The sequence below is a fragment of the Equus asinus genome, chromosome 2 (genome assembly GCF_041296235.1).
Source record: "Equus asinus isolate D_3611 breed Donkey chromosome 2, EquAss-T2T_v2, whole genome shotgun sequence".
Lineage (NCBI taxonomy): Eukaryota > Metazoa > Chordata > Mammalia > Perissodactyla > Equidae > Equus > Equus asinus.
The window spans coordinates 100913559-100927158 of NC_091791.1; the positions used below are offsets into that span (position 1 = coordinate 100913559).

The 13600-nt window shown below is 47.1% G+C and overlaps 1 protein-coding gene across 1 annotated transcript in view; it reads right to left on the minus strand.

The window, feature by feature from the left end:
• Positions 1–13202, minus strand: part of ABHD2 (abhydrolase domain containing 2, acylglycerol lipase) — a 95709-nt gene extending 82507 nt beyond the window's left edge. The window contains exon 1 of the mRNA XM_014842558.3: positions 13058–13202. The gene's annotated coding sequence lies outside the window, so the exon portion shown is untranslated. The remainder of the gene's footprint in view (positions 1–13057) is intronic.
• Between the last annotated feature and the right edge of the window lie 398 nt (positions 13203–13600).

The window sequence follows — 13600 nt, forward strand, 5'->3', positions numbered from 1 at the left end:
TAGGGAATTTTAAACCCATGAAGAGCAGGGGAATTGTCCCCAGGCAGTCCTGAACTTGGCTTTATCAGATCCTTCTACTGAGGATGCTGATAATCTAGAAAAATAAAAACAAGCTCTAAGATGGAAAGGGCGGCCCCTGGGTTGATATATTTTGGGGTCTTACTAAACGGATTGCTTCTCCAAGTAAAGAGACGGAAGGAGGTTCGCATCCTCAGTGTTCTTGTCTCCCCTGCGGCCAACACAAACATCTCGACTGCTGTTCCAGGACTCTCCCCCTCCCTTCCCACTTGCGAAGCAAGCTTTCTCAGCCTTCTGCAAAGCCTGAGGGCAAGTCCCAACTGCCACCCCTTGTCCCCGGGAGCCCTCCTCCTCCGGAAAACCGGCAGGCATTTGCTCGAGTCCACCCCCAGCCTCCTCCTGCCCAAGGCAGCAGGCGAGCTCCATTCGATCCTCTACACCACGAGGCAGGTGTGCCTCACACAACGCAGACTCAGCAACCAGCTCACTTTACAGGAGCTCTCCCTCTGCCTGGCTTTCCTGATCGGACGTGGTGCCAATCACCAGTGTGCTGGGAAGGGAGGAATTGGCCATCAAGGAAGATTATTCCATCCGAAAGGAGAGAAAGGCTTCTCTATAATTAGGAAACAAAACGGTCCTGTTGACAAACAATTGAAAGTTGGGAGCACCCTCCTGCATAAAGCAGTGGTTTGTAAATGAGGAGGACAGAACTCCCTCAAAAAGAGCGTCCATACCACTGAGGGGATGGTTTTCAAAACGACACCCCACTGCTGACATTCCACCCTGCTCCCCAGGGGGACCGATGGCATCCCTTCATTCTAAGCTCTGCGGGGGCTACGAAAGAAGTGTGATACATGGCATCTATGGACAAACTAGAAAACAGTGCAAATCCATGCACAATTAAGTACAAAATCTTGAAATATCTACCCTAAATACTAGAGGAATTCAAACAAAAGAGGCAGAAAGAAGGAGGAGGTGGACCCAGATAGCTGGGGAACCATGGGAAGAGATGGAGCAGAAGGCACGGTGAGGAGGAGGAGCAGGGGCAGACAGCAGGCTGGGCTCACCGGCTGAGCCAAGGCCGGAAAACACAGGACAATTAGGAGAGACTAGCAGACAGGGCAAGAGGGACGGGTTTGGGAGCAGCGGAAGTGAGTCACTGTGGAACAAAGCTTCAGGGCTTCACTTACAAGGAGAATTCCAGACATCAGCCTGGAAGATGGCGCCACACAAACGCCCCTACAGCCATGCATGCTTGGCCGGGACATGGAGGGACTGACTTGCAACAGGAGGTGCTGAGAAGCATTTACTTGGCTACATGTAACCTGAGCCATGGGATGCTGGACAGGTACTGTCATTCACCACTTGAACATCACCGCGAGCCTTCAGTGGCATCTGACAGTTCGGTGGCAGTTTTGTCCAACCTGCTTGGAATGGAATCTTCGTTTGGGGGCCCATCCCCGCCAGACCCTAAAAATCATACCGTTTCCCCCCTCCGCATTTTGTAAATACCCTTTCATAACTAGAAAATTTGCAAGTCTCCCCTCTACGTAAAAGTGATGATTCATATCCCTTTCATCTCTGTTGGCAATTCTGGTCTATGCCCTTCTAACTCAACCCTCACGTGTGAATTCTACACGAGGTTAGATGTACAGCGTTGAGCACACAGTGGGCATTCCATAAACATCTGTCGATTGACCGAGTCTGTGAGAAAGGCCTGAAGCGTCACCATTCTGACCTCTCGCGCAGAATTTTCCTATGAGGAGATTATTACATTAGGCAGAGCGGTACTCGGCCTTTATGACTAACTGCCACGCCACCACAGATCAAGAGAAAAAGCTCAAGGTGACCTGGGCTGTTAGCAGCTTTTGGATATTTTAAGACCATCTTGAAGTTCAGGCGATAATTATCCATCTAAATGAAAGTCTTCCCCTCTCCGTCACTTGCAAAAGCTATTGTCCAACGTCGCATTTCTTTTACCCTCCTCTTCTTTTACCTTCGTCTCAAGAACATCTTACTAGGTTCAAAGAGTTTATACATCTACTTCAGAAACTGCTCACAAATAAAGAAAGAGAAACTGCTGTTCCAGGGAGCAGAAGGAAGGCAAGGCCCCCAAAGAGAAGGCAGACACACATGCACCGATTGTTAGCCTTCGGGTGAACGCTGGGAGACCACGAGAAGACGCCCGACTTCTGCGCCACACACTCCAAAAGCCCCAAGGCGACAAAGCGGCCTGTGATATTTTCCAACCAACATGAGCTTATGTGACCCAAAAACATAAATTTGAATGCAATGAATCCTAGGTTAACCCAGATCGAGATGTTGGCAGAATTACAAAATAGGGATCCTTTTTAGCATCTAAGGAAAATGGAGAAATCCCTGGTCAAATATCTGTGGTGTCTGCAGCAGGTTTGCATAAATAGGTCACAACCTTTTTGTTGCAAAGATTTCTACTTCATTGAGATGCTTTCTGTGGATATCGCCCATAATAGGGTGGACAAATTCTCTGGGGACAGACAGTTCTGGCCGGAATCACGACTCTACCACCTACAGGTTGTGCAACTCTGGGCAAGTTTCTAAACCTCTTCGCGCCTCAGTTTCCTGACCCATTAAATGGGGCTACGAAGAGTGTCTGATTACAAGAAAAGTTAAAAACGCAAACGCAACACCAAAATGACAGTGGTGTGCTCACCAGAGATGGCAAAGGAGGGGCTCGCTTTATCCAACGAGGCTACAGGATCTCAGCCCAGAGTCAAACGTCTGGGTCTTCAAGCCTGGTTAGTCCAGCTCCCAGACTTCCCTGTGAGCGATCACGACCAATACAATTCAACCATCTTCTACAGGCGACGAGTGGATCCCACACAAACATGTTCCCAACCCCATTCCAGACCATTTGCTTCTCTATCAGCCACCCAGAGAAAATATTAAGTTTGTGAACCACAGGTTGGGGTGGAAGACCCTCACCCTGGGATCCAGTAGTGCTCTCTGGTTGATCATAGCTACCAAGTCACCTTATCTTTAAACTGATGGAGCAGAACTAGATGATAACAAAAATTTCTATTCATGTAGCTCTACAGTTTATCCAATGCTTGTGATTTAAATACATTACCTCAGTTACCTCTCAAACATGTCACAAAGTGCACTGGTGTTTGGAGTGGAGACCGATTACCTAACTTACTGTTCACAAAGTGCGTCCTCAGACATTACCTCATTTGGTGCTCACAACAGTTCTGTGAATTATTAATGCAAGCAAGGCACTAAGACCTGGGGACCCTCCCTGTGCCAGGCCCTGGGTAAGGCTCTAGGAATATAAAGAGGTGAGGCACCTATCCATCTCAGAGGCCCGTTGCAGACTGGATGGAACTCAACCACTTCAGCCCCATTGACAGATGCTCTGGAAGGCCTCTCCCATCCAAAGAGAGCCTTTAAAAACAATCTGCATTCCTCTTGTAAGCTCTTTGGTGGCAGAGACAAGACTTCTCTTTCAATTTTCATGCAACAACCAGCTTTCTACGTAGAGTCAATAAATAGACAGATGGATAGATGATATTAATGATAGACCGAGGGAAAGGGACTGTGTTTTCTAAATTGGGAAAAATATCCTTGGCTATAATCTACTTGGCATTTTCTATCATCTTACCATTTAGAAGGGCATGTTTTTCAATGTCATTGAGAAGAGTGAGTGAGCACTTTATTTACATGATCAGAATAGGGAAGGGAACCCCAGCCAGGGTACTTGGAATCTGAGAAGCTGACGTCTACAGGTTGAACACAGTGCGGGCCACACAGGGAGTGGTGAGGGGCTGGAAGCTCAGCAAGCATTCACGGAAAGTGACCTCGGGGCCACGCACAGGCCAACGATGAGGCCAAGGGTGTCCGGACCCCAGGAGAGCCTGACAACAGAGGCCCGACAGAGAGAGGGCTCGATAAACGTTTGCTGAACAAATGCAGGACTCCAGCGCAATCACCTCATCCCAGGAATATTGTGTTTCCCTCAATTTTTAGGGGGCAGTAATGCCATAATTGGACACATGAGAAAAGTTAATAGGATACCAAACAGTACATGTGGAAATTTGCCAAAATGCATCGTTCCATTTTAAGAGAACAAAGCAAGGAAGACAACAACATGCAGAATATGTTGCCAGTTATATAAAAAAGAAAGACACAGGATGGAGATATACACATGCTTGCTGGGATAGGCATAAAATACCTCTGAAAAAATATGCAAGATGCCAGAAACATTCATGGCTCCTGGGAGCAAGGTTTTACTGTTCCATGTCACGCCTTCTGAATGTTACACCACGTGAGTGTATTACCTGTTCAAAAGTAAAGAAAGATCTCTACAGGACAAATTACCCAGTTTCTCCAACAAATTGCAGGGGGAAAAAGAAAAGGAAATGGACTTACTTCAAAGAGACACAAATGGCAGAACAACCAATCACAATGTGTGAACCTTACTTGCATCCTGATTCCAAAAAACTAAACTTCAGAAGAAAAGTACTTCTGATCTTTTCAAACAATTGGAAATTTGAACAATGACTAGATAGTTGATGATATTAAAGAATTATTTTAGAATTGTTAAAGAAAAGAATTGTTAACTTTCTAAAGTGTAATAATAGTATTATAGTTCTGTTTAATAAAGGACTCTATCTTTAAGGTAGATCATGGAAATATTTATAGGTGCCACTATCTGATGTTTGGGATCCCCTTCAGAATTCCTTCGGGCTGGGGGAAGCCCCTAGGAGTCCGGAGGAAACAGGAGTGGTCATGAGTAATCACTGTTGAAGCCGCTGTTGGGTACACAGGGGTTCACTGTATGATTCTTCCCGCTTCTGTATGTCTTTAAAATTCCCATAACTGATGCTAATAAATGAACGAATGATTATTTACAATAGCGCAATAGTCTCAGCAGTCACTGAGGTTCGAGTTCACACCCAACCTTCAGCCACAGTCCAGCCTCCAACGTCCCGGGGGGGATGAGCTGCTTGTGGCAAATAAGCTTCCAGCTGCTCCAGCTCCAGCCCTTCTGGTAAGTGTGCAGGGCATGCAAATATCAGTAGAAAACTTTATCACTAACTCCAAAATTAAGCAAGCAGAAAGAACCGAAGAAATTACTTTTGGAGGGCTCCCTTCCATGAGTGTGGACACTCCCTGTTGGCTGCACACCCAGGCTCTCATCAAGGCAGAACATCAACAACACAAGCTAACTCTGCCTTTCAGCCCAGTGCGTCTTTCTCGAATGCTCCACACACGGGAAGGAGCCAAGCAGGACACAGACACGACTGGAAACCTCTGCCTCACAGTGCTTACATCCCGACACCGCGGATTTTCAAACTCAGGTGCGAGACGGCCCCCTCTAGGGGAAAAAGTAGCCCTGCCAGACCCCCTGAGCACTTTTTATTCAAGTCCTAAATTTAAATTGAATTACTTTTATTCAACTCTTATTTATTATACTATTTATTAAAATGTACAAACATAAAACTAGACATAAACTTCTTTTAGCACTTTTACAATTATGGAGACCAAAACAAATGTACAAATAAATACAAATAAAATTACAAAACAGTAAAATTCAGAGTGACTACATTAATGGAATGAAGCTGATGCCATTTTCAGACCTGAATCCCAGACAGTGTCAGTTGTGTTCCCACCCGTCCTGGGCAGGTCCCATGAGCACCAAGCGCAGCGCGACAGCTGGATCCTCACGCCCCTTTTCCCTGCGGGGACCACTGCTGCAGGCTCCATGTGCACGGTGTTCTGTTCCATCACTGGCTTCCCCTGCTGCCATCTCATGTTCTCCACGCTGAGTCTATCTCTGTATTTTTCTCGGTAGCAGCTTTACCTGGCTTGAACTCATCAGAAATTCACACACAAATGGGGGACACTGAGGCCGTGTGGCTGGGCTCTGACATAATTAGGCTATCCCAGTGACCCAGAACAGGCTTTTTAAATGTTTCCAATTATTGTTAACATGAAACCAAAAAGTCTGAGTGTTCTTAATTTAAGGACTCAAGGAAACTCAAGCATATATCCTTGGCCTTGGACTGGCAAATACCCGCAACACAAGATGGAATGTCATGGTGCAACGGGAGTGGAGCAAAAAGTGCCAGGGGGGCTCAGACGAGAAGTCACATTATATCTCAGAAACAATATGAGCTTCCGCCTGATATAGTAAATCAAGAATTAATCAGCTTAAGCACATGCTTCAAAAGACTGGTGAGTAAACACATTGAAGGGCTGTACTTAATTCCAACGAGCTGCTGAGGTCCCCCCTCAGCTTCCTCTGCTCCCCATCCTTAAGAACTACAACACGGCACTTTAAGACATGAACAAATCCAGACCCCATGGGGTCAAGGAACAACTTCCAACATCGGCTCACATCCCTATAAGATGCTGCAACAGTGTGTAGTCGGTACCACCTAAAAAAACTGGGCACAAAACCACACCAAAAGATGCCATGGCTGGGTTAGCCGGGCTAAATGAATGGCCTGACTGTTTAAGAAAATGGAAAAAGGGGAACCCTGCTTAATAGAATCCTTGGCTTCAGGCCCTCTCAAACACCACGATTCGATCTCCATGAATTCAACCTTTTTATCAATCTAAATACGTTCTGTTCAGAAGGTTGGTCTTTGTTCTGGGATACTGACCTTCCTCACATTTTTGGTGTTAAAATATCTTTTCTTAAATGACGGCAATGATAGGAGATGACAGGGCTTTTTCATTGCCTTATTTGAAAGCACTAAAATTTGGCAATCCTATGTTGGATATCTTGACTTGTTTTTTACTACCCTCACTGACATGACTAAGTAAACAGCACACAAATAGAGTGAACCATCATGTATTGCTTAATGATGGGGCTAGGTTCTGTAGTCAGGCGATTTCTGTCATTGTGCAAACATCCTCGGGTGGATTGAAGGGGAACAAAACTTGCCACCCCAAAACGTGTCTCTTTAACATGAGGATTATTTTAGGCTGATTATTTTTAAGAACAAAAGACTTGGAAAGTTTTTCTGGTTACCTCCCCATGAACTGCCTAAAAGAATTCAGATTTAAAAACCTGTCTCAGGAAGCAAGCTGTCACCTTAGCATGACATGAACTAGGTGGCACACAGGGAGGAACCTAGAAAAGCCTGTTTGTTGGGCTCCCTTCTGTGTTCTTCTGTTTCTGTGTGGCCAAACACTCATTTTCCTAAAGTCTGCTCCTTTTCACCCACTGGTGAATTCCTTCCTTCCCTTTGAAGTCTCTTACTTTCCCCACCCCCGACACCTTCTTCTGTCTCCAGCTGAGGATGGTATTTAAGGTGAGGGCTTCGGCCATTTTGGCAAGTACCTGGGCTTCTCCCATGTATATATATTATGAAACTTTTGTTTGTTTTCCTCCCGTTAATCTGTCTCATGTCAATTTGATTCTTAAGACCAGTCAGAAGAACCTAGAAAGGCAGAGGAAAATTTCTTCCATCTCTACAGTACTTACACAAACCTAGATGGTCTAGCCTACTCCACACCTAGGCAACATGGTACTAATCTTATGGGACCTCCATTGTATACGTAAATATAGTCCCTCATTGACCAAAATGTCCTTATTGCTGCCCATGACTGTACTAGAGTGATTGTGAGAAAATGGGGGCAGTTTTTCAAAGGTATTCTCTCTTTTCCCCTAATCTCTGCCACCTCCGTCTCCTCATTACGTAACATAGTATGTGTGGTCCCACTGATGGATAATGTGGACGCCCAGCAATGAGCGAAGACCAGAAAGTAAAGACTCTGAATTGGACCAGCTGACTAATATCTTGAAGATTCAGTTCAGTTTCAAGGTGACTCTAAACTCAACTCAGAGGTAAACAAAAGCAAGTTGAAGATTAAGGCACATTTGAAGAAAAGAAAAACAATAGGCAAGATCTGGGAGCCACAGAAGGCCATGTTTAAATCAGCGTGGTTACGTAAAACACAAGCACAGCCATAGAAATTCAAATATGAAGAACCTCGAAACTCTTCAGAGTCAGCTAAGGCTTAGCGGGACTGCATCAAGTTCGGACCTCGAAAAGAGTAAGGCTGATTCAGACAACTTGGGAAAGTAGAATAACAAAAATTCTGTTCCCAAATGTTGGTTTGGGAAAGACGCTTCACAGAGGAGCAGGTGTGAGAGTTGGCCTCTCCTGGGTGAGACACAAGAAGGGGTGGGGCACTTAAGAAAGCTACCCAAACAGATGGCCTGTGATGAAGGCCAGGGTTCCTTTCTGACGCTCAATGGCCGGGGACAAACACAGCCAGTGATGGGGTGCAGGAGACAGGATTAGACGTGATGGAGATGCTGGAAATGTTTATCAGCAAGGCCAAGAGCTTTCTCTGGAGACCAGAGAAAACACAGCAAGCTTTCCCTGGCAATTCCAGCACATTCTGCCCAGAGGGCAAGGCAAACGTCCAATGCAGTTCCTCATTCTCCAACGCTCCCCGCTCCCTGCTCCCTGCACAGGATGACCTCTAGGAGAAGCCCTCGCCCAGCCTCTTATCAAGCTGAGAGCTGCAGGGTAGAGAGAAGAGAAATATTTGCCCCTAAATAGCCACAAAATGCTGTAGGATCTCCATGTGAAGCTTCTGCCTAAATAAGACTGGTTCTTAGCATCCTCAGAAACAGAAAACAGATATCTAAAATAGACAGCTTTCATAAAAAAAAACAATGCTGAAGCTCCTTCCATACTGCCAAGAAATATTAAGTGAAAAACAGCAAGGTTCCACATAGCATGTATAGTACCCTACCATTCATATAAAAGGGAGGGGAATTTCATAATGAGTTTGCTCATACGTGAATAAAACATCTTGGACGTGTGTGAACACCTCTGGAGGATGAAGAAATTGGTGACACTGGTTGCCTCTAAGCAACAAAACTAGGTAGCAGGACTTGTGTGGACATAGATGGATTTGCTATCTAACCTTTTCGCCTTTTGAATATTTTCTTTCACAGCGTAAATGTATTACCCATTTTTTTTTAAGATTTTATTTTTTTCCTTTTTCTCCCCAAAGCCCCCGGTACATAGTTGTATATTCTTCGTTGTGGGTCCTTCTAGTTGTGGCATGTGGGACACCGCCTGAGCGTGGTTTGATGAGCGGTGCCATGTCCGCGCCCAGGATTTGAACTGATGAAACACTGGGCCGCCTGCAGCGGAGCGCGCGAACTTAACCACTCGGCCATGGGGCTGGCCCCAATGTATTACCCATTTTTAAAACAATTTTTTCAATTAAAAACATTAAAAATTTTTAAATGTAAAATAAAAACAAAAATAGTCTTTATGCAGCAAACCGCACGCACTTGTTAATCTGGACAGCTGTGTTCCTCGCGCACACCAGATGCTCAGTTGGTTGAACTTAATGAACCTCCACTTAAAGCCAACAAAAGAAAATCAGAAACCAGGCAAACCCAGGGGTATCAATGTTCCAATTCTCTAAGAAGCTCTTTACCTGTCTTGCAGCTTAATCATTGCAAAAGATCAGAAAACAGGTCCAGCATAACAAGCCCTACGCCCAGCTGGGTGCAGTGCATTAGCTTCACGGGTAACAAGAAGTCTGATCCTCCACCCACACCTGCCATTTTCTAAACAGAAAACATTTAATCCCAAAATATGATGCCCTGGAACCAAGACAACAAAAACAAATGTGCGGATGTGCAAATGATCCTGAAGGAGGATAATGTCAGCACCTGCATGGTATCAATACAGAAACAGCAGCATAGGGGTTAAAAATGTCCTGAACAGTGCACTGGCCAAAAAGGTTGGAATATGAACAGCTGCAATAAAATCCTACGGCCAGATCACATCAAGAGGCAGCCTGAAATTTCAGTGCTGTGTTCCAGGGGATAGTTTAGCCCAAGATGGAACAGGGAGGCTTAACCACCTCATGCCCCAGTCATCTACACGCTTAAATTGATCAAGGAGTTCTCAGAATCTACACTGGAATAAAAATCGGAATATTGTAAGCAGTAGGTCAAGGCAGAAATTCCGCCACAGGGAATCCTATTATATTGGCAGTCTCTCTCTGCTAGGCCTTTCCTAGAGCCAGGTTTGGGGTGAAAAGTAAGACAGACTCTGTCTCTGTCTTCCACAGGACCAAAGAAATAGTTTCATCCTCTAGGCAGGAGCTCTGGGCAAGGGCAGCGGGGAACCACTATAGCCTTGGTGGGCTCAGCCAGTGATTACAGGGAGAAAGGTGTAAGTGGAAGAAGTAAGGAATAATAGCAAATGAGAAGCCCTTTGCCCAAGACGTTATGAGAAAAGAGAGCAAGATAGAGAGAAAGGGGCCCATATTAACAGACAAAGAAACGAAAGCAATGATTCTAAGATGGCTGAGCTCTAAAACGTCCTAAACAAAAAACCAAAACTCAGCATCAACTCTTCAGAACACGCCAATCAATGCATAGTGATCATCTTTGGTTCATTCTAAAAAACAGGTAAAAACAGAGAAAGCAAGCCAAAGTTGACTGGGTTCCAGCAAGAAATAAAGGTGACCAGTACTTCCAATTAAAAGCAAGTTGGCTGGCAAACTGAGAGGCGACGTTTACCAAAACTGCGAAAGTGATAAAGGAAATGAAGGTGAAAGCAAAAAGGAAAGAAAGAGAACTTCCCCAGCTGAAAGGAGAAGAAAGATCGTGCCGTTGCACTTGCCATCTGGTTTATTTCAAGCTCGAGAAAAGAACAGGAAAAACGCAGAAAAACCAGTGAACAGGCTAGATTACCAGCAAGAATCAGTCACACACTTGTGTTTCTGCCAGGCCGGCAGGCGCTGCGGGTGCTCCCCCTACTCGAATGACTAAGTAACTCGCTTAAATGCATTTGACACACGATCCCTGAACTCTGAAAAGCACTTAATACCGTGGCTCATGAAATCTTAATCTAAAAATGTTCCTCCATTTATAATCAAGCCGCACCACATTGACAACTGGCCAGGAGGGCTGAGCGGAGGCAAAGAGGTATTTGGAAGGATGCCGGGGAGAATGGTATCATCAGGGGCTGTTTATCACTTTGAGGGACTGTTCTCCCCCTTTCTAAAGAGAATAAAAGAGATTTGGAGTCTAAAAACAATGTAAGTACCAGGAAAGGCTTAACAGAGAAAATGAATTACCTGATTCAATCAAACACTGAAAAAATAAGAAACAAAACACCATGTGATTTGGAAAATCCCACAGACCCCACAAAATCTGGAATATGCTTAATGAATTGGATGGGGAGGAGGCAGGGGGAAAAAAATCAGCCCCTGATAGGAAATATTGGGGGATAGATATGAAGAAAAACTGTAAAAAAGGCAACAGAACATCTTATTTAGCAAATCTATAGCGGTTCCTATGTGCCGGGCACTGTTCTAAACGCTTCGGATACAGGAACTCACGTCATCCTCAAACAACCTTCTAATCTAAGTACCATTATCATTCCTGTTTGATAGATGAGCAAACAGAAGCACAGAGAGGTTAAACAGCTTGCCCAAGGTTACAGCTAGCAAGAAGCAGGCCTCGGATTCAAATCCAGGCACTCTGGCACCCAAATGAGTGCTCCCAACCTCTCTGGACTCCCCTAGAATTTAAACAATTGAGATAACTAGGCTGGGAGTGAAATGCAAGCCATGCACTGGCTGGATCCAGGGTCAACAGATCATCCCTCAGTCATGGCTTTGTGATGACCAGTCAGCCCTGTGACCTCCCCAGGCCTCAGTTTCTTCACCTGTGTACCGAGAAGGTGGTTTAGATGAACTCTATCTAAGGTGTATTCAGCTTTAATATGCCACAAGTCCATGCTGACTGATCTGCTTTCTGACTGCTTTTTAATTCATCCTAAAACATGCAGCAAGTTGTGTTAAGGCTTTTCTCTGCCTCCTGACCTTCAGAAGATTATCATGTCCTCTCTACTCAGGCAAATGACAGAGGGTAGCGAAAGGGGTACTACAGGGTTTCTCTTTGGGGCTCTACTGAATGCAGTTGTAATGAAATGGCCCTTGAAAAGCTCTGGGCGCAGATCACATGAACTCTGCCCAATCTACAGTCTTCCTAGGACCCTCTCATGAGCCTGTTCTTGGAACCTGCCTTTGGATCCAGTTACTGGAATGCAGGGGAAACACACAGTGGAACAAACCTTATCTTCTTGGTAGGGTCCGTCCTCTTTGTTAACACCCATTCTTGAGGACTGAGCGGACAAAATTCATGATGGGTGAACTCAACACCCACTCCCAACTTAAGGGGCCTCCAGAAGTATCCTTCCCAAGCTAGGTATTAAAGGTCGCCCAGGATGCCTCTTGTGAGTGGAGATGGGCCTTACAGGTGGCTCATGCAGTCCTTCACTGGAAGGCCTTTCTAAGCATCCCTGACAGGTGGCTGTCATCTGGCCTCTGCCTGGACACTTCCAAGGTCAAGGCGCTGGTTGCCTCGCCTGGCAGGGAGCCACCTGCGCTGCTGGACAGCTCTCGCTGCGAGGAAAGCCCACGAAGCGCCTAGAACAGTGCCCCGCGCGGAGCCAAATTCAGTAAGTGCGCCTCCAAATGGGTCAAAAGCTGCCTCCCTACAATTTGAACCCAGTGGTCCCGGGTGTGTCCCTGGAGCCCAGAAAAGCAAAAACCTCTCGGATATCCGGGTCTGTAGTCGGGCCCCTTGGCCCTCTCCTTCCAGGCGCATATTCTGGGCCTCCATCACCACGCCTGGGCCAGCATACTCACTCCCCAGACCCCAGAGGTCCCAAGACTGCGCACCGACGTAGAGATGGCCGGCAGGGAGACCGCGGTCGGGGCTGTCCCCAACCTCGGAACCTGGGGCAGGAGGGGACAAAGGGCTTTCAGGAAGGCGTATCCCACTCGCTGTGGTCCAGGCGGCCCCCCTCCCCTCCAGTGGGCAAGCCGGCTCTCGGGATCCCCGCGGCGCCGGGTGACAGGCCCCCGAGGATCCGGAGCGCGCAGACTGCGGCGCGATGGGCCGAACCACGACGGGGACAGCAGGGCCCAGAGGTTTGACCCCAAGGATGCGGGGCGCGATCTCGGCTTAGCGGAGCTCGCTCGAGCGAGGCTTTACCTGCGCGTGGTTGACGACAGCGGCCCGGCTCGCCCCTGGTCGGGCTCCCACAGCTGCGCGGCTGCCGGCGGCGCGCATAGAAATACAGCCGGAACCCCTGGCCAGGGCAGCTCCCGCCGCTACCGGCCCCGCCCAAGCAACAGCCGCCACGCCCCTGACGACCGCTCCTGCCACGCCCCTAACCACGGAAACCCGCCCGGTCATTGGGCGGCCCGGCCGCTGCTCTACCAGCCCCGCGCTCTGATTGCACCCGGAGGGTAGCCCATTGGTCAGCGGGGCTGCTCCTCAGAGCGGAGGCGGAGCCCTGGGGGCGGAGAGCGCTTAGTAACAATTGGTTACTTTTGACGTCTTTAGCCCGTGGGCCAAGACGCGATTGGATAAGGCCAGCCCGGAGGGGGCGGGAAAAAGGGAGGAGGGCTAAAAGATGGGTCGTGTTTGATGTTGATGGGGGCGGGGTGCAGAGAGAGTGACAATTGTGGCCGCAAGCTGGTTTTGGGGGCTGAGTTAGGTCACGTGTCGTCTGGGGTTGGGAGGAAGGAGGAT